A 24,921-nucleotide genomic window follows, 5' to 3' on the forward strand; every position below is an offset into this window, starting at 1 on the left:
AGAAGGGAGGTGTCTTGTCCTAGGATACACAGCAGGTTAGAGTTGGTATTTAAACCCAGGTCCTCCTCATCACTCATTTCTGGAGGAACCAAGGGCTTTTTTCCGTGAAAGCAGGGAGAGAGAGGAGGAAATTCGAAGGAGAAGGCTGACGCTGATTTCTACCCAACCCAAACCCGGAAGTCAATGTACATTGCCAGACTCCCAGCTCATCTCCCACCCAGGCCTTGGCCGGAGGCGGGGAAGTGGTGCGCACGCGCACGGCCTCCCGTTCGGCCCCGCCCCCCGTGAGGGCTTCCCTCCTTGCTCTTGGCTCTGGGGCTTGCGCGCTACGTCCCCAGCCAACGGCTTCTTCCCGGTCAGGGACTTCCGGTGCGCGGAGTGCGGTTCCGGGTCGTGGCGCGGCTCGGGGCCAACAGGGCTGATGCTCAGCTGGCGAGCGGCGGTGAGCGGCAGGGGCATGAAGGCGAGCCCGGAAAGCGGCAGCTGAGCCGGCCGGGAGGAGCGCCAGTCCCCGAGGATTCCGAGAGTGCGGAGCTCAGGCAGGGGCCGGGAGGCGCGGGGGAGCCGAGCCATCCCCTCAGGAACGTGTCCCAGGGCCGACCCGGCCCGTAGTGTGGCAGCAGCTTCAGGTAAAGGTTGCCCCAGCCTCTAGCTCCTTCGCTCGCTACCCCCGCCAGCCCACCCGAGGAGCCTGGCGGCCTTCCTCACTCCCCCGCGCTCGGCGCTGCCCAGCGGGCAGCCTGTCTGGCCCTTGCTCTGGTCTCCCTTGAGCATCCGTTTTCTGGCCCTTTCGTGGAGGCTGCTATGAGCCTGACAGCTGGGTGTGTGATTTGGGGGAGTAGAAACTAGTGGACTTGGTAGAATTGGGGTTTGGGGAGGGTACTGTTGACTCTGGCAGTTTCTGGCTGTACCTCGGCAACATCTAGGTGTCTTAATCTTCATAACGAGAAAATCAAGTTTTTAAAGCATTGTCTGTGCAGTCCCTGTTTCCCAGCTCCCCTTAGCTCCATTGCCCCAAAGGGGTAAACAGCCTCGCAGAACTGTTTTTTTCTAGCCAGACTGCTGCTGGAACTTTGATTCAGCCTTTTGTTTATGGGAGTGGCATAGAGTCTTCCAGATATGTTTAAGGCTGGGGGAAAAAAAAATCATTTTAGTTTAAGCAAGAGCATTACTTTAACCGGAGACCCAAAAGTTGACTCAGAGATTGGCTCAATCTTCATTCCGAATGAAGTGATTTTTGAAGCCTCTCCCAATACCTGGCACTGTGCAAAAGCATCATGTTATAAACCAAAACCAGCAAAGTTCAAAACTTCCCCATGCGTGAACAGTCAAATGGAGACAGGTGTTTACAAACATCGGTTAAAGCAAAGTCAACGTTCTCATTCTATCAATATTTTGACAAGCAGAAGGGGTGGATTCCTAATTTAAAACAGCAGAAAAGAAGGCACCATGTTTTATTCTTCATATTCTGTGAGCTCGCACAAGATGCTCAGTAAACGCTGAAAGAGTTGTTGATGAAGTATTGATATTTGTTTTATCTTTTTCAGTTTACACATTTGCAAGGTTGCTGGGGCCTGTGAGGCATGCAGGCGGCCCCTTTCCCATTCAGCTTTGTGTTCATACCTTCCTTCATCTCCTGTGATGCCTGAGTGTACTCACATTCCTCTACACCTCCTGGCTCCTGGCTAACTTTCCAGCTACGCTTCGAAAGGCCCCCTACCCTGATCCTTTACTCTGGCTAAGTAGGACCTAGATGCCTTTGTTGTTTACTTTGTTCATTGTTTTTTTTGTAGGACTTTCTCTCTGCCTAGATTTCTCCTTTTCTGTTCCCACCTATTGAGATGTTACCACGGCCCAGCTGAAATTGGCCTTCCCTCAACCAGTTCAGGGCAACCTCAGCTGGAAATGATTTCTTTTCTAGAATCCTATAAACACTCATTATTATATCTACAATTATTTCACTTAGCAAACATCTACTGAGTATGGATATATACCAGGTACCATGCTAGACAATGTAGAGATAAATAAGACTCAGTTCTTGTCTGCTCAATTTAGTGAGTGAGATAAGGAAATAATTCGAACACAGAATGGTATGTACACTGTGGGAGAGTTCTTTCTGTGATCCAGTGGTAGCACAGAAGAGGGGGCGTTATTCACTTTTGAGGAGTGTACTATGTCCAGGTAATGTTTCATAATGTGGGGTTAACTAAGCTTTGTTATTTACTATACTGGAGATTATATTAGGTTTCTCTTGTTTAATCATTTTAACCTCAATTCACAGATTAGGAAGGCTCAGGATAAATTACACATCTGGTATGAGACAGCCAGGATTCAAACCCAGGTCTGTCTTATGCCTACATCTGTGCCTTTTCCATTATGTGTTTTTCTTTTCTCACACCATAACTCTCTGTATGCAAATACATATTGAGACAGGTATACAAGAGAAAAAATATCAATGTCAATATGAATGTCAGATAGTCCTTTAAATGTAGAGAAGACCTTAATCTTCCAAGGTAAGAAGGTGGTAGGTGGGTCAGCTCAACGTTGAATGAGTGGACCAGACATTCTGTAGAAAACAACCATGGATGCTGGCTTCAATTCTTGATCCTTCCTCTTACTAGATATGTGACCTTTGGCAAGTTTCTTAATTCTAAGTATCATTTCCTTCAGGTATAGTTTGAGATGGGGGATGATAGAGACTTCATGAAGTGTTGTGAGCTAATGTGGGTAAAGGGCCTGATTTGTGGCAAGGTTCCCCTGAAAATAGCTGTAAGATGCAAAGATGCAATGCCTGTGGCATGGTTTTAGAGTAGTGAGTAGACCAGCCTGAATAAATCAAACCATTGCTTCTTTCAGTGGGAATACTGGGAAGTAAAGTTGGAGGGTCAGGAGGGGGTCAGAGTCAGGGCTTGTGTGTTGGGCAAGAGAGGTCACTTCCCGTTTCTGCTTATAACCTTTCCTGTTAATAAATACCTTGAAGATCTATGATTCATTCAGCTGTGCTAGGGAAAATGTTAGACCCAGGGATACAAAAAGGAGTATAACCAGGTCCCCACCCTGAGGTTGTCGACACTCCCGTGGGGCAGACATGTTTGTGCAGGTGAACCATAGTAGATACTAAGATAGTAGTGCCCACAGGGTACTGTGGGGCACAAAGGAGGAAACACTGATAACGGTAGCTAATGAGCACTTACTGTGTGCCAGCATTGTGTTAAATGCATTCTCGTTCATTCCTCTACAGGATGGTGTTATTAGCATTCTGATTTTACAGATGAGGAAACTAGAGCACAGAGGTTAAATGAATTCCTTTAGTTTATGCAGTTGTTGGAGCTGAGAGTAGAGGGGATTATCTGCCAGACTTTGGTAACTCCACTCTTCGGTACTACGCCATGTTATGTCTTTGTGATGTGGGTGGCTTCGGAGAGGAGCTAGCCCTTGAGCCCTAGCTTCAACGTGCCCATCACCATGCTGGGCAGTAGGAATAATGAGGAATGAACATGGCTTCTGCGCTCAAGGAACTCATCACCTCATCTGTCCCGTTAAATATATATACTTAAGTGGGGTGTTTGTTTTGCTTATTGACTCATAACTGAAGACTTTAGAAACTATTGCAGTTCAGTAGATTATATGTGCTTCAGCTGAGAGAATTTGCTGTAAATCTGTTATTTTGATATGTAGGCCTTATTGTTAAGGACGCAGCAATAGATGCCAAATTATTATGACAAAGAATTCTGTCACATTACATTTTTTCTCTTATGGGAGGTACCCTGACCTTGTGTTTTCTGTGAGTTTGAAGTTTTTCACTCAAAAGTTAGCACATTTTAGCTTGTGTTAAAGTAATTGAGTGCTTACAGTCATCGTTAAATGTTTCTGTATACCTTATTTCCTTCAGTCTTTATGATTCTGTGAGCTAGGGTATTACCAATTTAACACGAGTAGCCTAAGCCTTAGTGGTTAAGTGTGTTACCCAAGAGTCATACAGCTAGTGAGTTGATAATGCAAAAAAAAAAAAAAAAAGTTGGCCAAAAGAGTAAACAAATATTTTTTTTTTTTTTTTTTTTTTTTTTTTTGGTACGCGGGCCTCTCACTGCTGTGCCCCCTCCCGCCGCAGAGCACAGGCTCAGGACGCGCAGGCTCAGCGGCCATGGCTCACGGGCCCAGCCGCTCCACGGCATGTGGGATCCTCCCAGACCGGGGCACGAACCCGCATCCCCTGCATCAGCAGGCGGACCCTCAACCACTGCGCCACCAGGGAAGCCCCCAAATATTTATTAATTTAGTTCTCTTTTGAACTCTACCTCAGGAGTCTCCAACTCAAATGCCCATGATTTAATATAAAGAGTAGGACAGATCTTGTGAACTGGAGGGCCCCATGACCAGTCAGTCTGAAGGCAGCAGTCACTACTCAGCTCCAGTTGCTTGTCGCCGTGTGAGGAAGTGGACCCAGTATCTCTAGATCTTCCGATTGTTTTCAAGAGATGCTGGAAATCTGGATTTTAATGTATTTAGTTTAAAAAACTGCCCTTAAAAAAATGATGTAGACCAAAACACATTTGTGGGCTGTGTACAGTCTTAGGCTGCCTGATTGTGAACTCTGACCTACCTGCTCACTGAAATTTTGGTACCCACTGTTCAAAGCAGGAGGTACAATGCCTGTTGTGATTATTGATCAGAAATCTGGTAAATTGCTAGAGTGAGGGGGTGTTGTATTTGACTCATACTGATATCTTTGGGGAAGTGGCAGGGTAAATGCTTTTATTGTATGATCAGGCTGAATTTCTGGAGGGATGGGGTTTGGATGAGGTGATGGTGACCCTGTAATACTTTTGTGCCCTTAGCACTTTAAATGCTGCCAGATCTCTTGTTTCCTTTGGTACTCTCTACAGTGCATGAAGTGAACAAGGCGGGTAATCATAACCTCTTGAGATGAAGAAATTGGTGCCCAGTGAATTACAGTTTAGTATAAAGTGCACTAGACTGAGAGGGACTTGAATTCTGAATGCAGGTATGCCACTAACAGCCTTCTGGTTTTGGTCAAGTCACTTACAAATCTTTGTATCTTTTTTGCCATCTGGATGATAATGAGGGAGCACGATTGAAGTCTTGGTGAGGTCTTTTCAGGATGCCAGGCTTTCTGATTCTAATTGACATGCTTAAAGCTGCACAACTGATTACTGGCAGACTCCAGTAGAGAACAGTTCAGATCTAAAATGCTGCTTCTCTCTTTTTCTTTCTTTTTTTTTTTTGCGGTACGTGGGCCTCTCACTGTCGTGGCTTCTCCCTTTGCGGTGCACAGGCTCCGGACGCGCAGGCTCAGTGGCCATGGCTCACGGGCCCAGCCGCTCCGCGGCATGTGGGATCTTCCCGGACCCGGGCACAAACCCGTGTCCCCTGCATCGGCAGGTGGACTCTCAACCACTGCGCCACCAGGGGAGCCCTAGGGTTTGTTTGTTTTTTTTTTTTTAATCAAGAATCTTTGTTAAAGAAATAATCAGAAATGTAGAAAAATATTCATGTTCAAAGGTGTTCACTGTGGAAGTATTTATAATAGCAAAAATTAGAAACAACTTTAGTAGTCAACAAAGAGGTAAGAGAAATGGAAAAGCCATAGAATGGAACTATTGTACAAGCATTTTAGATGTTTTAGAAGAATTTTAGTGACTTAATATGCTCATCATATAATATGAAGTGAAAGAAGGATATAAAACTAAAGTATGATCTCAATTAATGTCAAAGACACAAAGAAAAAACAGGTGGTTAGATTATAGGTCTTTATGCTCTTTTCTGTTTTCCAAAATACTCTCTGATAAACATAAATTACTTTTCAATAAAAAATCCTTTTAATTAACTTGTAAGTGAGAAATATGGGTAGAGCTAGTGCACATCATTTTGACCAAAAAGTTTTCCCTAATACCGGTGATCTGATGTTATATTGGGTTGGCCAAAAAGTTCATTTGGTTTTTCTGTACGATGGCTGTAGTAGCACTTAGTTGTCTAACTTCATTTGAAACAATTTTGTTAGATTGTATTGTGACAGCTATCATATCAGCGTGCATTTAAAAAAAAACTTAAAATTGGTGAATTTTTGTGTAGCCATTTTAATATTGAAGATGGAAGATAAAAAGCAACATTTTCGGCATATTATGCTTTATTATTTCATAAAGGTGAAAATGCAACTGAAACGCAAAAAAAGATTTGTGCAGTGTATGAAGAAGATGCTGTGACTGATCGAACGTGTCAAAAGTGGTTTGCGAAGTTTCATTCTGGAGATTTCTTGCTGGACGATGCACCACTGTCAGGTAGACCATTTGAAGTTGATAACGATCAAATTGAGACATTCATTGAGAACAATCAACGTTATACCACACGGGAGGTAGCCGACATACTCAAAATATCCACATCAAGCGCTGAAAATCATTTGCACCAGCTTGGTTATGTTCATCACTTTAATGTTTGGATTCCACCTAAGGCGAAAAAAACCTTCGTGACCATATTTCCACATGCAATTTTCTACTTAAACGTAATGAAAATATTCCATTTTTAAAACAAATTGTGATGGGCAATGAAAAGTAGATACTGTACAATAGTGTGGAACGGAAGAGATCATGGGGCAAGCGAGATGAACCCCCACCAACCACACCAAAAGCCGGTCTTCATCCAAAGAAGGTGATGTGTGTATATGGTGGCATTGAAAGCGAGTCCTCTCTTATGAGCTCCTTCTGGAAAACCAAACGATTAACTCCAACAAGTACTGCTCCAAATTAGACCAACTGAAGCAGCACTCGCCAGAAAGCATACAGAATTAGTCAACAGAAAACGCATAATCTTCCATCAGGATAACGCAAGACCGCATGTTTCTTTGATGACCAGGCAAAAACTGTTACAGCTTGGCTGGGAAGTTATTCATCTGCCATATTCACCAGACATTGCGCCTTTGGATTTCCATTTACTTTGGTCTTTACAAAATCCTCTTAATGGAAAAAATTTCAGTTCCCTGGAAGACCGTAAAAGGCACCTGGAACAGTTCTTTGCTCAAAAAGATAAAAAGTTTTGGGAAGATGGAATTATGCAGTTGCCTGAAAAATGGCAGAAGGTAGTGAAACAAAACAGTGAATACGTTATTCAATAAAATTCTTGGTGAAAATGAAAAATATCTTTTATTTTTACTTAAAAACCGAAAGAACTTTTTGGCTAACCCAATAGGATTGTATTTTCAAGTTAGTTTTAACCTCAGTTGTTTTACACTTAGGATATGGTTTCCTGTATCTTGACATACATGATGTTGAGGTTCTCCTCTCCTCCTCAAAAATATCTTGAAAGAAGAGTCATATTTGTGTAGGTGGTACCAGTGTCCCAGTGCTACCATCACCTCTTTAGTGGCCAGTGGGTCAGTGAGTAGCCCTGTGACAGCTCTTTCAGAAAGAGTACATGCCTATTATTCGTAAGGCTGGTCATTGGTATATAGAGCTTTTTTGTGAGTTGAATATTTGTATCTTGGTAAGTGCTTTTTTGGTATGGAAAAGTTTAAGTGTGAATTTCTCACTTTTGAAAAATTTTGTAAGAAAAAAAGATCAAAGTTTGAATTTTACTTTTTGTGATAGCAGTATTCAGGATGTATGAATATTAAAATGTCATGAAGAATTGTGTCTTTTACTCTTTTCTAATTATATACTTCCTAAATGAAATTGCAGTAGTTTCAGCTTGTACCGTTAAGCATGTTGTCTAGGTTTTTTTTTAAGTGTGCGTGGTAATTCTCGTATATGCAAAAGCATGCAAAAATTTAACAAAGTATTTGAGCATATTTAAATTAGGAAAATACCAGGCAAGATGTTTCATTTTGTAAACTGCTTCTGTCCAAAGCATTCTGTATATTATCAGAATGAAAAATGACAGCACTTTGTCATCTGTTCAAATTGATATTGCACTCTTTGCAATGACAGCTGAAAAGGCCCACAGGTGCCATATAAAGAGGTGACCATGTTGTCATATTTCATTTCGGCATCCCTCTGCAAAGCCATAATTACCTAATTAGGTTGTTAATTAGGAGATTAGCATTTCACTGTATTGATAGAATGCTCTTTACCGGCGTGGGGCTAGATACAGATTTGTCTGCCCTAATTTATAATCTCTGCCTTTTTTGTGCTTATTTATTTGCTTAAGATACTGATGTGGGGCAATTCAGTTTACCTGAGAAACAGTTTGTTTACAAGCTAATGAAGCTTTGATCGCAGGATTAAAGTTGCTGAGTTAAAATATGAACAGAATAAAAAGGGTGGTCACATCCCCAAAATGATAATAAAAATTCTGAGTTGGTATAACGTGTTCTCATTAGCATAGGGAACAAGCACATGATAAGAATTGAAATTGTTTGTATTAAAAAATCCAAAATACAAAAATGAAGTCTGAAATGTGATAGAGATTTATATATATCTAAACTAGGCGAAGGAAACTAGTTATCTTTAATAATAAATCTCTGTCACTTGTACTTGAGACATAAAATGTGTTAAGTATTTTTAATGTATTTCAGAAGCTGAAGCTTGGTTAATGATTTCAGAGCAAATATATTCAGTCTTCAGTTTAGACTTCCTTAGATAGTCATCATGCATCAGGGTTTATTTCATTTGTACCTTCTGATCATTAGTTGGTGCTTGGAACATTCTCTTCCCACAGTCTTTGCAGTCCTCAGTGCTTATGGAATTTGAAGTATTTCACAGTAACCTTCACTTGGTGAGCTATTTGGAGTTAAGTGGTGTTTCTATCAAGTATGTGGACATTCTTTTTTGGTGGGGGGAGAAGTGGGCTGGCAAAAAAAAATTTCGGCTTATTTTTACTCCAGTGCAAGATTTGACAATAATGTCTGTAATTTGCATTATATATACCTTTACCACTCTTTCCAGTCAAGGAGATTTAAGTCCTAAAACTGAACAATGTTAGGAATACCATTCCCCCTGGGGTAGTAGTTTACCTCCTTTTGATTATATTTAGTATTAGTGGTTAAAGTTATAGAAAGTACATGTGTGCTTAAGCCCTTTTCCCCATGGTTGTTATGAAAAATTGGATTTGGCTGTGTCTGTAATTTTCTTCAAAATTAAAAAAATATTTTATATGAAGAAACTATTACATGCAAAATGTTCTATTTAGTCAGTTAAGTTTTTTGCTTAACTGTAGTCATTCACTTATTCAGTCAGCATTAGCTGAATGTATATTGGGCATTCGTCATATGTCTGGGAATCGAGCAATGAAAACTACAGGCACGGACCCAGTGCTCGTGGGATTTGCAGTCTAGTAACGGAAGTGCAGTGTAGTTTGAGGAGTAAAGCCTAGTGTGAGAAGTGTTAGAGTAATGAGAGTCAAGGTGAGTATGGAGGAGTACCTACCCTAGACTTGATAAGGTCAAACCTTCCAGGCAGGTGCTGTCTAAATTGGGATCTGAAGGGTGAAGGAGAAAGTGATGTTTAAGCCAGGCGGAAGGAGAGAACGGTTGTAAAGGCTGGAAGAACACTAAAAGTTGAGAATGGCTAGAGTAGAAAGAACAAAGGGGATAAATGGAAGATGGGGCTGCAGAGGAAGCAAGTTCAGTTATATTAAAGAGTTTGGGATGTTATTGAAGGGTCTTAAGACAAGCTAGGAAGCAATTGCTATAGCCTAGGTGAGAGAAGATGGGATTGGATAATGGAGAGAAAGAGAATGAATGAAATCTAGAGAGAGAAGAGATGCATAGTATTGGCAATTGAATGGCAGTAGGCTTCACAGAAAGGAGTCAAGGATTCAAATTTGGACATTCTGTTTGTTTCCTAATTTTAGGTATGAGAATATGTGTTTAAGTACCTCATAGAGAAGAGGTCCATGAGTCTTATTTTCCAATATGACCCCCAAATATACAGTACTAGCAACTAGTTTTCCTTTTGGTGAATTGGGGAGAATACTAATATTTGAGTGTCACTGTTGGGCCCTACCTTGTGAGAGCAGCTTTGTGAGGTATGAGATAATGTCTTACTGAGGTCCAGAGGAATTGTGACTTTGCCAGTTTTCTCAGCTACTGGGTGGTAGAATTGGGAGCACACACAGCTTTCCAAAGCCTTTATGTTATCTGTCATGCCATGTTGTCTTCCTTGTTGTGTCCCCCTCCCTTTTTTTATTCCAAAATGAAGAGGAGAATTACTCCCCAAGGACCAGTAGCTCAGTAGGTTGCTGGCAGAGGCATTGTGTAAACTCTGTGACTTCCCAGGCCCAGCTCTGGGGTGGATTAAAGCAGTGTCTGGTGCTTTGGTAGGAGAAGCTGCTCAGTGTAGGAGTGCTTGCTTCAACAAAGTCACAAGTTCTGTTGTGTTTTCTGGCACTAGGCTTTACTCTCCCCCAATTAGAAATGTAGATCGGCTACCTCCACACAAGGTCACTAATGTATAGAAAGTTCTCCTCCTTTCCCCAGGGGAAAAGTCTTGAAATCTCTGATTCTTGGGTGAGGAATTTGACATCTCTTTGATGTAATCAACTTGTGTTACAAATTGTTTAAAAAAATTTTATGGTTACTGTCACCAGTACTGTTCAATTAAGTGATTTGTTGGTATCCTTGTGTTGGAATCACCTGAACTAGAAGAAATTCTAGGGTGCAGCATGGATTCTAGCCTCTCTGTGTTTCTACCCCACCCCCTTTTAAAATTGAGATATAACTCATGTATCATAACATTTACCCTTTTAAAAGTGTACACTTTAAGGGTTTATCACCCCCAAAGAAACCCCATACCCATTAGCACTCACTCCTCATTTCTCCCTCCACTAGCCACTGGCAATCATTAATCTACTTCCTGTATCTATGGATTTGCCTATTCTGAACCTTTTATATCAATGGAATAACACAATGTATGGCTTTTTGTGTCTGGCTTCTCAGCATAATATTGTCAGGGTTCATCCATATTGTAGCATATATCAGTACTTCATTTCTTTTTTTCTAAATAAATTTATTTATATATTTATTTTTGGCTGCGTTGGGTCTTTGCTGCTGCACGCAGGCTTTCTCTAGTTGCTGTGAGTGGGGGCTACTCTTCGTTGTGGTGCACAGGCTTCTCATTGCGGTGGCTTCTCTTGCTGCGGAGCACGGTAGGCGTGCGGGCTTCAGTAGTTGTGGCACGAGGGCTCAGTAGTTGTGGATCGCGGGCTCTAGAGCACAGGCTCAGTAGTTGTGGCGCACGGGCTTAGTTGCCCTGCGGCACGTGGGATCTTCCCGGACCAGGGCTCGAACCCATGTCCCCTGCATTGGCAGGCGGGTTCTTAACCACTGTGCCACCAGGGAAGTCCAGTACTTTCTTTTTATTGCTGAATAATATCCCATTGTATGGAAGTACCACATTTTGCCTATCTGTTCATCAGTTGATGGAGGTTTGGGTTGTTCCCACTCTTTGGCTATTATGAATAATACTGCTGCGGACATTCTTGTACAAGTTTTTGTGTGAGCATATGTTTTCAATTCTATTGGGTGTATTACCTTGGAGTGGATTACTGGGTAATAAGGTAACTCTGTTTAACAGTTTGAGGAACTGACAAATTGTTTTCACAGGTGGCTGCACCATTTTACATTCTCTCCAGCAGTGTATAAGGTCTGCCGCCTTTCTGCTTTCACTTTCTTCAGGCTTTCTATTGCTCTGGTCTGGGCTGGAAGCAACCCTAGGCATTCCATGAGCCCTTTTGTCTTGATGAATGGGAAATTCTCCAATTTTATCTCTTCAACTACATTCACTCTACAAGCATATGTGTACCAGGCCTTATATTGGACGTTAGTGACGGGAAGCCAAATAAGGCTTCTAGTCCTTTCTTCTCAAGGACTCCACAATCCAGTAGTTGGAACTTCTTACTAGGACATGCAGGGAGAGGGAAAAGCCAGTGAAGAAAGTACAGTTGACCTTTGAACAACATGGGTTTGAACTGCACCAGTCCACTTACATGTGGATTTCTTTTTCAATAAATACAGTACGACAGGATCTGTGATTGGTTGGATCTGTGGATGTGGAACCATGGATGCGGAGGAGGAAGGGCCAACTATGGGACTTGAGCATCCACAGATTTTAGTATCTGCGGTGGTCCTGGAAACAATCCCCCAGGTTTACTGAGGGATGACTGTAACTGCTTAGATATTTGTGAATTTCCACAGCACAAATCCTAACTTTAGAATCTAGGCCAAGGTTGAGTTGATTTTTGGAGATTTTGGGGTGTTTCTTTTCCTTGGCTCATCCTTTAACTACAGTCATCCTCCTGTATTTGCAGGGTATTGGTTCCAGGACCCAGAGGATACCAAAATTCACAGATGCTCAAGTCCCTCATGTAAAATGGCATAGTACAGTCGGCCTTCCATATCCTGGGTTCTGCGTCTGTGCATTCACCCAACCAACCAAATTCAATCTGCAGTTGGTTGAATCTGCGGATGCCGAACCTGCATATACTGAGAGGACTGTTTTACTGTTCCTTGGGTTTTGTCACTAGGTTACTGCTCGTTTCCTTGCATATTTTCCCTGGGTAAGCTCATTCACATCCATGGCTTCATCTGTCGTTTATACGTTAATGTCTTCCAAATTTGCTCAGATCTTTCTCCTAGGCTTCAGGTTTGCCTGTCCTTCATGTGTCAGTTATATGTTGTTGTCCCAGATTTGCTCAAACCTTTTTCCTGGGCTGTTAGGTTTGTATCATGATGGATCTCTGTTTCGGTAATCCATAGACATCTCAAGCTCATTGTGTCTGAAACATAGTTCCTCATTTCCCCTCTCCCTGTTAAGCTGTTCCTACTTTTCAGTTCAGTTTCATTTGTTGGTGCTGTCATACAAGCCGTAAACTTTCGCCTTCTCCTTAACCCTCCACATCCACTCAGTCACCAAGTTCTACCAATTTTATCTCCTAAATATTTTTTAAACTATTTCTTAAGTTCATAGGCCTATCTTTCAATGCCTTACTTTGGATTTCATCATCTCTTCCCTGAGCTATAGTCACAGCTTCATAACTAATCTTGTGTCTTGTCCATCAGATTAATTTTCTGTGCAGCTGCCAGAGCAGTCTCTCTGAAATGCTAACCTAAACAGCAGCTTTGAACTCCTGGTAGTTTTAGTTGCTAACTACATGTTCTGCTATATGTTATTTTAGTGCCTTTTCTCTTTGAAAAAAGCTGGATGAATGATTCATCTTTGAAGATTCATTTTAGACCAGGGAATAGTAGCAATAACAATAATAGTAAACATTTGTATAGTGCTTACCATGGGCCTGGTGCTTTTTTTTTTTTTTTTTAATTTTTTTTTTTTTTTTTTTTTTTGGTACGCGGGCCTCTCACTGTTGTGGCCTCTCCCGTTGCGGAGCACAGGCTCCGGACGCGCAGGCTCAGCGTCCATGGCTCACGGGCCCAGCCGCTCCGCGGCATGCGGGATCTTCCCGGACCGGGGCACGAACCCCTGTCCCCTGCATCGGCAGGCGGACTCTCAACCACTGCGCCACCAGGGAAGCCCCGGGCCTGGTGCTTTTATACACACATAACATATATGATTTCTTTCAGTCCTCACAATAATCCTATGAGATAGGCACCAAAATTGTTCCCATTTATAGATGAGGAAGCAGAGGCACAAAAATTGTTACTTTCCCTAGGTCCCATGGTGAGTGAGTGGCTGAGTCCAGATTTGAACCTAGGCAGTCTGACGCTCTTAGTTTCTCCTGTGTCCCTTTTCCCAACCTTCCTGATTCCCTCCACTTCCCCCACTCCAAAGGTTGGTTATCTTCTCCCTGCTACTGCAGTAACCTATGCATGGCCTGATGTTAATCTGCAGTTCATAGGACAGATCGGGAGCACATTTTATTTTAAACATTATTGAACAAGGAGCCAGCATTATAGACTATTTAATTGCCTGCTCCCTCTTGCTCCTATCTTAAGGTGACTAAGTTGGAAGTGATCACTTCCATTACCTTGATCTTAGTCACCTCTGTGTAGCCTTGTCTGAGTATCCAGTTTCCTTTAGATAGCTTTCCTTTGCGTTTCCATGGAACTTTGTTATATAGAATCCTCCAGCATTGCTCTCATCCTTTATTGTGGCCATTTTTGTATTTTTCTTCTTGCTTGACTGTAAGCCTTTTGGGGATAGGGACTATGACTTGCTACTCTATACTCCTAATTCCCAGCATGTATTCACACTTTTTGAATTTCTTGAATGAACAGGTAGGTCCGACCCATATCTAGACTAGTGAGAGAAGAGGATTCAACGTGTGATGAAATGGACTTAACCTGGAAATTGGAGGCAGCATATAATAGCTGTTCCGAGCAGGGGTTGTGGAGCCAGGCTGCCTAGGTTTTATCTTGGCTCTACCTCTCACTAGTTATGGGGCCTTGGGCAAGTCCGTGCCTCAGTTTACTGATTTGTAAAACATAAATAGTAATAGAGTCCACCTGTAACAGTTTTGTAAGTGATGTATGTGTAAATAAATAAGCAACCTTCTGGAATCAGAGAATTAATTATTCTACTTAAAGTGTATTTTGTGAAACACTGCCCCCCTAACTGTATAACATTACAGGCAGAATGAAGCCAGTCCTGCTGCTCTATCCTCATGTTTGATCCATCTGGTAATAGTTTTTTTTAAAAAGGTAATCTAGAAGATATAAAAAATACTTGGCAAAGTTAGTGCAGTTTTGTTAATAATAATAACAGTTACCATTTATTGAGGTTATGAAAGTGCCATTCAAATGAAAGTACAAAGCACCTTTCACAGTCACAGAAAAATAGTTTGGGGGTTATCTGTTTAGAATAAAATACCTGTTTAGATTATTTTATGCTGCCCTTCCTTCATTAGGAGTTGAATAAATGAGTTTGATAGTTGACAGCTTATTTTCCCTCCAAAAAAATGTAGCTAGAGCAGGAAGAGTCAAGAATATTGCATCTTGGATTTGAATAGTGCTTTTTTACTTTTTGTAAGTATCCCTATGAGATGGATAAGTAGCACATAGATTATGAATATTTCACTGCTGAGGGAACAGAAGCAGAGGCACCTAACTCACTTGAAATCATCCCATAGCTAGTCCCTAGGCAGGCTACAGGCAGTAACCTGGAATTCCAGATGTGTTTACTAACTTCAATGCTTGTAGTTCTAGGAACCAGTTTCCATACATAATAGCATTTCTTAGACAAAGGTATGATAGTGCTCACTCAAATCAGTCAGTGTGGTTTACCTTTGAGAGGGTTTGCTGCCAAAATCTTGATGCTATTAAAATCTTTGTCAAAAAAGGAATTCCTCATACCTCTGTTCTTAGAGTGTGAACCACGGCGCCATGATATAAGTAAAACATGCAGTGGAATTCTTCTGGCCTTTGAGGGAAAACAGTATGAAGCAAAACACGCAAACCTTTTTACTTGAACCCTGGGTGAACACGTGATTACATCCACCTCCTCCACCTCCTCCACCTCCTCCACCTCCTCCACCTCCTCCACCTCCTCCACCTCCTCCACCTCGCATGTGATTGGAATAGAATTTGAGAGCTGAAAAGGCCCTTCTTATAGTTCATCCTCCCCATTTAACAGATGCAAAAAATGGACTGATGTGTAAAACAGGTTTAAAGAGTTTTAAAGAGGTAACTTGTCCAAGGCCATGTAATTAGGTCCCTGGTAATTAGGGAATTGGAAGTCAGGTTTCCTGAGTGGTGCTTGCAATAAACTATGTTGCTTCCCTCAATTGATGATGTGGTTAACCTGAGAGCCAGGTAAGTGGAAACATAACTATTGAAATATTCTACTTGGTTAAGCAAACTTCAAATATTGAGGAGACAGTAAAAGGAAAATAAATCTTAGACTGTAGCAGGAGAGCTATCTACTGCACCAGCACCATGGATAAGGGCCCTTTTTTGTTTTTGAAAATCATGGCGCCACCCTTTGGGAACAGGAAAGATTTGTTTTGTCTGTTTATTGCACACTGAGCCCTTGCTGGATGCCAGCCACTTTCTACTAGAAACTGGCAGTACAGTGATGATTAAGACAGTGTGCTTAAGGAGTTGAGAGTTTAGAAGAGAAAACCAACATACAGATGGTCATTATTATTTTTTTTAAGTGTGATTAGTTTCTTTGTTTATTCATTCATTGATTCATTCCTTAACAAAGCAGCCAGAGAGATACTTTTATTTTTTATTATTTAAAAAAATATTTATTTATTTGGTTGCGCTGGGTCTTAGTTGCAGCAGGTGGGCCCCTTAGTTGCTGCTTGAGGGCTCCTTTAGTTGTGGCTCAAGGGCTCCTTACTTGCGGCATGCAAACTTAGTTGTGGCATGCATGTGGGATCTAGTACCCCGACCAGGGATTGAACCCAGGCCCCCTGCATTGGGAGCTCGGAGTCTTAACTACTGCGCCACCGGGGAAGTCCCCAGAGAGGTACTTTTTAAAATGTGAGTTAGATCATATTGCTGCTCACAGTCTTCCGGTGATTCTCCTTTCTACTTGTAATTAAAGCAAAGTGCTTAGAATTGCCTGTAAGGCTCTACTCACTTTTCCCCACTCTTCAGACCTCATCCTCTACTACTTGCTTCTTTGCTGGGCTCCTTGATACTTAGTGCCAGGCATACTCCCCCTGCTTGGCAACACGCTTCCCTCAGAAATCCATATGGCTTGTTCTTTCATCTTCAAGGGTTAACTCTCAAATGTCACCTTCTCAGTGAAGCATCCCTTGACTGCTTTATTTACAATTGCAGCTGTGGCTCCACCTACCTAGCATGCCTTAGCTCTCTTTTCTGTGCTACTTTTCTCCATAGCATTTCTAACTTATTGTATAATTTAATTCTCTATTTTGTTTGTCTCCTTCATTAGAATGTGAACTCCATGAGGGCAGGACTTTCTGTCTGCTTTGTTTTCTGCTGTACTCTCTGCATCTAGAATAGTGCCTGGCACACAGGAGGCATTCAACAAGTATTTGTTGAATGAATAAGTTCAACAAACACTTAGCACCTATTACTAACAGGCAATGTGCTGGATTAATTATTTGGTAGAAGTAGTGATGAAGTGCAGTACAGTGGGACCACATGGGAGCAGCTAACCTGGTCTGTGGGATTCATCAGGGAGGTTTCCCGAGAGAATTGACCATTGATCTGGATTTAGAAGAATGAGTAGGAGGAGGCCAGGTGACAGTCTTCAGATCAAGTTATAAGTTTGGAGGAATGTAACTTGTCTTTATTGTAGCAATTTGAGCTGTGGTTCTCCATAGGGTAGGATAAAATTTCAGAAAACAGATGCTAGGAATTGAACTTTGTTTAGCACCTTCGAAGATTTGAGCATAGATTTTAGTAGCAAAGTTGTATATGTATGTATTAATCTTGGTATTAATGAAACCATTCGGGGGTTGGAAATTATCACAGATTTAGTGGCTTCAAACAACACATCACTGCAAGGTTTCTCAACCTCCGCATTATTGACATTGACATTTTGGGGGGTATAAGTCTTTGTTGTGGGTGCTGTCCTGTGCATTGTATGATGTTTAGCAGCATCCTTGGCATTAAAAAATTTGAAATTGTCAATTCCTTAAACACGATATTCATACAACTAACTGTATTAAAGGTAGAAATAAAGTGCTTTTAAAACAGTTTGTGGGGGCTTCCCTGGTGGCGCAGTGGTTGAGAGTCTGCCTGCCGATGCAGGGGACATGGGTTCGTGCCCCAGTCCGTCAAGATCCCACATGCCACGGAGCAGCTAGGCCCGTGAGCCATGGCCGCTGAGCCTGCGCGTCCGGAGCTTGTGCTCCGCAACGGGAGAGGCCACGACAGTGAGAGGCCCGCTTACCGCAAAAAAACAAAACAAAACAAAGAAAAACAGTTTGCGGGGGCTTCCCTGGTGGCACAGTGGGTGAGAGTCTGCCTGCCGATGCAGGGGACATGGGTTTGTGCCCCAGTCCGTCAAGATCCCACGTGCCACGGAGCGGCTAGGCCCGTGAGCCATGGCCGCTGAGCCTGCGCGTCCGGAGCTTGTGCTCCGCAACGGGAGAGGCCACGACAGTGAGAGGCCCGCTTACCGCAAAAAAACAAAACAAAACAAAGAAAAACAGTTTGCGGGGCTTCCCTGGTGGCACAGTGGTTAAGAATCCACCTGCCAAGGCAGGGGACACGGGTTCAAGCTCTGGTCCGGGAAGATCCCACGTGTCACGGAGCAACTAAGCCCAAGCGCCACAACTACTGAAGCCCGTGCGCCTAGAGCCCATGCTCCACAACAAGAGAAGCCACTGCAGTGAGAAGCCCGCGCAGTGCAATGAAGAGTAGCTCCCGCTCGTCACAACTAGAGAAAGCCTGCGCACAGCAACAAAGACCCAACACAGCAACAAAGACCCAACACAGCCAAAAATAAATAAATTAATTTATATATTAAAAAAAAAAACAGTTTGGACCCTGGGAATTGGAGAAGGGTTCACAGAGGAAGAAATATTTGAGTTGGACTTAGAAGAAGAAGGTTTGTATTGGAGGATAAAGGTACATCTCACACAAAGGAAGTCTCATTACCAAAGGCTAGATTGTGTTCAGAATACTCTTGGGAGTTGCCTTCTGGGGAGAAGGGGCAGATGAATGAAACTGGGTTGTAAAGAGTCCTAAATGTATGTGAAAGTGAAGGGGCTTAGGCTGTTTTCCTGCACTATTTTCATTTCTGTTGCCCAACAAATTACCGCAAACTTAGTGGCTTAAAACAACACAAATTTATTATCTCTCAGTGGGTCAGGAGTCATGGCTTCAGCTAGGTTTTCTTTTTTTTTTTTTTTCTCTCTTTTTTCTTTGGCTGCACCACACAGCTTGTGGGATTTTAGTTCCCTGACGGGATTGAAGCCAGGCCCCCAGCAGTGGAAGCGTGGAGTCCTAACCTCTGGACAGCCAGTGAATTCCCTCAGCTGGGTTTTCTGCTGAAGGTTTCAAAGGGATGAAATTAAGGTGTCAGTGGACTCCAGCCTAAGGTCCCCATTTCCTTGTTACCTGTTGGCTGCGAACACTCTCATCTCCTAGAGGCTGCTCTCAGATTCTTGCCTTATAATTCCATAACATGGCTGTTTGCTTTTTCAATACTGGCAGGAAAATCTCTGGCTTAAAATCTCTCTCCCGGGTTGCTTAGGATGAAGTCTTATGTAACAAAGTCATCAAGGGAATGACTCTTCCATCACTTTTGCTATGCTCTTGGCTAGAAGCAAGTCAGGTTCCACCCACACTCGAGGGAATAACACAGAGGCATGGATATCAAGAGAAGAATTTCTGGAGCCATATTAAAATGTTGACTGCTCTATGTACTTTTAGCTCCATGGAGGCAGTAGCCAGGTATTTTCAAATTTTTTTGCTCAGCATTGTGTCTCTGGTGCCTGGCACATCGTAAGTGCTTTATAAATATTTGTCGAATGAAATCAATGAATGGTAGCGGTTGAGTGTTACTTATGGTTTCAGCTCTTACACTGGTAATTTCACATGGAGAAGCAGTCTAGTTTCTTTGGCATTATTCATTTCTTTAGGTAAAACTATAAACATTTTTACCTGGAATCTTAAAGTAAAACCTAAAATTATTTGTTTATCATAACAAGTGTCAATCAAATCTGTTATCTCAGAGAGACAATACCCATTGGAAAAATAATTTAGGGCTACATTGCACCAAACTGGCAGATTTCTTGTAACAGCCAGAAATGATGGCAGCTTTGGAGTTGTGGAGGTGGTGGGTAGTTAGGTTATCTGAAGTTTCACAGCTATTGCTAATAACAATAATTTCAAATAATAAACAAGTATTTCAAAACGCTGGAAATACTGATTGTTTTGTAATAACTGCTTTATAATATTGATTTTAGTCTAAGTTGTGCTTAGGACTTTATATATAGTTTGGTGTTATTATTTATTATGGTTGTTCTCCATACTTGTCATAGGAAACATTTTGAGCAATATTTAGATCTTGAGTTATCCATTGATAAAGGACCATTTTACCTTCAGAAAATCAGGTATTTCTGACACCAAAGTCTGTGTTTTTCCAGTAGACCTTGCTGTTCAAAATGGGGTTGTGAGAATCTCAGTATGTGCCAGTCGGTCCTGGAAGCCACAAAGTAAGCAAGGCACATCTTCCTGGACTATCAGTTTTAGTGACTATATTCAAAGGTAAAATATTTTTTTCTATTAAAACAAATACAGGTTCAGTATGTTATAGGATAGAATGCAAAATATGAATGAATTCTAAAAATAAATTTCTTACAGCATGTTGCTTTACGTGGCTCCCCCTGGGTTCTCTCTTACCTTGATTTATGGTTACTCTCCTCTGCCCTTCAGGTGTGTCCGTGGACAAGTTTGAGAGGCCCTGTACTGTACCAGTCTCCCTTTAACTGGATCTTGGCAGATGGTAAGATTCAGAGACATTTCAGGTGGAGGTTAGTGGTACAAGGAAAGAAAAATCAAGGGCCAGGGTCCCTTTCCCTCTGTCCACAGGAGACATTTGATAGGAGAGGAGACCTGGTCTCCTGGTAGATTGGTGAGGGTCTGGCTGGTCCCAGATGGCCTCAGTCACTCACGGTGGGGGGTGGCATCACAGTAGCTGGAATGATCGATGGCTGAGCCTCTCTGCATTTGGTCTTTTATCCCGAGCTTCTTCCCATGATTCACATATGATCCAAAGAAGGCTGTAGCAGAAGCTGCAAAGTCTCTTGAGACCGAGATTCAGCAGTCCCACATTACTTCAACTACATTCTGTTGGTCACAGCAAATTACAAGTGAGCGCAGTGATGGGAGGAGCTGCAAAGACTCAAAAATCTACCAAGTGACCTTGGGCAAGTTACTTAATGCCTTTAAGCCTTAATTTTTTTAATAATCTATAAAATGGGGGTAATAGTAATACCTACTTTCTGGGGTGGTAGTAAGGATGAAATATGTTGTTACATGAAAAGTACAGCTGATAGTAAGAAGCTCAGTAATTGTCATCTGTTACTGTCCTCCTTGTGTTTTTGCCAATGAAAGCCTGCCCATCCTTAAATGCCACCTACTTCCTTCCTAAAGCCTTCTGTAACTTTTTTGTCTCTTGGAAAATATATTGTCTTAGTGTCTTATTTGATGGGTAGTATATTGCCTTATATTACTGTTATGTATGTACACGACATAGCTCATCTGCTGAAGCCTGTAAGCCTCTGGAGGATGCAGGCCAGTGTTCATGTACCTTTTTGTAGGAGTCCCAGTGCCTAGTTCTCAATGATGTTTAGTGAATGAATTCCATATTATTCGAAAGAAGATACAAGCATTTGTTTTCTGTTGTTGTAATTTGGTCTAGTAAGTACTTTTAGTCAAAGTATAGAAATAAAAATGTGAAGGGAAAAATTAAGCTCTCCAGATATAAGGTCTCACTATTTACTGTTTAATTAAATTAGGCATATTCACATGGAGAAGATTTTAATTCCCCGAGGGGAAAAAGTGGCTCAAGTTTACTCTTCTAAAAAATAAATGAATATTTAATTTAGAGTTAAATTGGAGAGAGTTAGAAAAAGAGATTTAAAATCAATAAAGTGCATTTTATTTTAATGGTCATTTCACTTATTTTCTAACTCCAGGGGTTATGAATTCTGAACTTTAATTAGATCAAAGAACTTTGAAATCTTAGTAAAAAACAGGGTCTGTTGGTTTTTATAAATGTACATAATAAAAAGGCTTTGTTTTTCTAACTTGTGATCATTTCTTGTTGTGCAAAATAAATGTGAGTGCTTCTATAACATTCTTAAGGAATCTTGTGTAGGAATCAGGTTCAACTTGCCTAATGCTAATAGCATGAAGTCGGGGTACAGTGTGGAAAGGTTAAAAAAAAAAAATCTTGCATCTGCTGTTACATGTTGTTAACTCCCTCAGCAGACTTTAAATCATTTCAAGTACAATGATAGTGTGGCAGGTAAATTAACTAACCATTACCAATCTTATAAATACACAATTAACATGCCAACATTTATATGACACATTGATGGGGCAGCAGTAATTTTTGATTGGGAGTTTGCAGACCTTTGAGAAGCCCCAGGCTGTTGCTTATTCAGACAAGTTTTCACAGATTGCAGGCGAGGGCAGCTTGAAGTCTGTCTGGCAGAGGGAAGTGAGTGTGTAGTGTTTTGAAAGTCCAGGAACAACCACTGGCTGGACTTGAGCATTTGAAGTCACGTTACTATCTCAGGTCCTTAGGGAGTGAAGAAGTATAAGGAGGGCGCATTTGCTTCTGGTGGGGTTATTTAAAGAGACAATATTTTAGGTATGGACTTTGTAGCTGAAGTTGCATGAATTTCTAGGGATTTTCAGAAAGATACTTAGACCTAACTGGGGATTTAAAGTAAACCCTTCTCTGTGGTTTCAGGTCAACAAGTAGATGATCTCTGGAGTTCATTTCATGTGTAAAATTTTATGATTTTTAGTTTTGAACAATTATTAAGTGTGCTGCTTCTTTCTTGCTGTTGTACAAATCACTGTTGCATTAGTGGAGGGAAGGCTAAGGGTCTAGTCTACTGCATAACACATTTACTGTCTTACATCTTTCACAAGGACCCACAAATTTCTCTCAGGCTCTGGAACTCAACAACAGGATTTTTAAAAATCATGTTTATTATAGCTGTTGTAGTTTTTGTTCCTCTTTGTTTTGAGAGGCTATAGAGTGGTTAAGATCCCAAGCTCTTGGGTTTATTGGTTCTATTTACTTGGTTCTATTTACTTATTAGCTGTCTGGGTTTGGGCAGGTTTCTTACTTTGCCTCAGTTTTTTCATCTATAAAATGGGGGTAAAAATAGTTACCATCTTACGGGGTTATTTTGAGAATTATATGAATTAATCCATGTAAAAAGGGAACAACAAGTCTAGCTTTTATAATAAGTTAAGGTTATTATCATTGCTTTTTGCTTCTGGGATTCTCCATTCTACCTGCAGAAAATGTACATGGCATGCACTGGCTTATGGATTCATATTAAGTTACTTCCCCTTTGCCTATCTACTTTTTTACTGTCTTGTACCTTATGCTTTTGTTTTTGTTTTTTTTTATAATACATTGCAAATAAAGTTTGGAGGGTGTATGTATATAAAGTTATTATTAAGAATATACTTATATTAAGACTTGATACCCATTTAAGCCTACTAAAAATTTACTCCCCTGTTAGGACGTGCTTCAAGTTACCACAGGTAGGTTACATGATCATTAGTGAACACAAATCAAATGGTTATGTGAAGTGGTAATAGCATCCAAGTTGCACCTGGAACCACACTTAGCATACAGTAGGAACTTAATAAATATTTGTTGAATGAATGAATGAGTGAAGTATGAAAGGAGACCATCCAGTACATTAAAAATGGCCATGTCATTTTGGGACATCTCTTACTATCCTCCCACTCACTCTCTGTGGTTGTCCCTTTTGCTTCCTTTTTTTTTTTTCTGGCCGTGTTGGGTCTTTGTTGCTGCGCTGCGTGCAAGCTTTCTCTAGTTGCAGCGAGCGGGGGCTTCTTTTGCTGTGGAGCATAGGCTCTAGGCATGCGGGCTTCAGTAGTTGTGGCATGCGGGCTTAGTAGTTGTGGCTCACGGGCTCTAGAGCACACAGGCTTCGTAGTTGCGGCGCACGGGCTTAGTTGCTCTGTGGCATGTGGGATCTTCCCGCACCAGGGCTTGAACCTGTGTCCCTGCATTGGCAGGCAGATTCTCAACCACTGGACTACCAGGGAAATCCCTGCTTCCATTTTTAGTAAAACAAATCTTTATGCTTTGAGGAACCTGGAGTTAGAAAGTGGGAAAATCTGAAAAGTAGGACATCTACTAACAATCTAATTATTGTTTATCTGATAGCTTAATGGTATATATTAAAAAGCATTGACTGTCTCGGAGAGTCAAGAATTGGTGACGTTCAGGGAAGGCATTCAAGGCCATTTGTAAAAGTGAAGAGCAGCATCTCTAAACCATGTCTGTGAAACTCAGTTATACATTGATATGTTTTAGTGTTTCTAGAGGAAAAAATGTTTAGGGATCAAATAAGTTTGGAATTTGGAATATATTACGTTACTAGATTACCCCCTCTTCGAGATTCACAATATATAATACATTAGTAGTTTAAAAACTTTGAGAAGTGCTGTAATTAAACAGCAAGAAAAAAGCCTATTTAAATTTGTTTAATCTGGCATTTAACAGACATTAAAAAATTGTGGTAAAGTATGTACAACATAAAATTTACCATTTTAACCTTTTTTTTTTTTTTTTTTTTTTTTTTGCGGTACGCGGGCCTCTCACTGTTGTGGCCTCTTCCGTTGCGGAGCACAGGCTCCGGACGCGCAGGCTCAGTGGCCATGGCTCACGGGCCCAGCCGCTCCGCGGCATGTGGGATCTTCCCAGACCGGGGCATGAACCCGCATCCCCTGCATCGGCAGGCGGACTCTCAACCACTGTGCCACCAGGGAAGCCCCCTAACCATTTTTAAGTATACAATTCAGTGGCATTAAGCACATTCACATTGATGTGCCATTAATACCATTCATCTCTAGAACTTTTCCATCTTCCCAAACTGACACATACCTATTAAACACTTACTTCCCAATTCTCCCCTCCCCCCAGCCCCTGGCAAAGACTATTCTACTTTCTGTCTCTATGGATCTGACTACTCTAGGTACCTCATATAAGTGGAGTCATGAAGCATTTGTCCTTTTCTGACTAGCTTATTTCATTTAGCGTAATGTCCTTACGGTTCATCCATGTTGTAGCATGTCTTAGAATTTTCTTACTTTTTAAGGCTCAATAACTTTCCATTGTTATGTGTTTACCACATTTTGTTTATCCATTCTTTACCAAGTATTTTTAATTACTGTGTAGTATTCCGTTGTATGTATGTGTCCTGGCATATGCAGTGTTGATGGATATTTAGGTTACTTTCAGATCTTCAGTATTACAATCCTGAGATAAATATTTTTGCAGTTATTTCCTTAGAGCAGATCCTAGA

The 24,921-nt window shown here is 41.5% G+C and overlaps 1 protein-coding gene across 10 annotated transcripts in view; it reads left to right on the plus strand.

Moving 5' to 3' along the window:
• Positions 1 to 322: 322 nt before the first annotated feature.
• Positions 323 to 24,921, plus strand: part of MAPKAP1 (MAPK associated protein 1) — a 232,163-nt gene continuing 207,564 nt past the window's right edge. For 2 of the 10 annotated variants that reach the window (XM_032634564.1, XM_032634561.1), the window contains exon 1: positions 366 to 629. The gene's annotated coding sequence lies outside the window, so the exon portion shown is untranslated. Of the gene's footprint in view, positions 630 to 20,266; positions 20,761 to 24,921 lie in introns of all 10 variants that reach the window. The other 8 variants (XM_032634556.1, XM_032634555.1, XM_032634563.1 and 5 more) reach the window with 8 other exon arrangements.

The sequence above is a fragment of the Phocoena sinus genome, chromosome 6 (assembly GCF_008692025.1).
Source record: "Phocoena sinus isolate mPhoSin1 chromosome 6, mPhoSin1.pri, whole genome shotgun sequence".
Lineage (NCBI taxonomy): Eukaryota > Metazoa > Chordata > Mammalia > Artiodactyla > Phocoenidae > Phocoena > Phocoena sinus.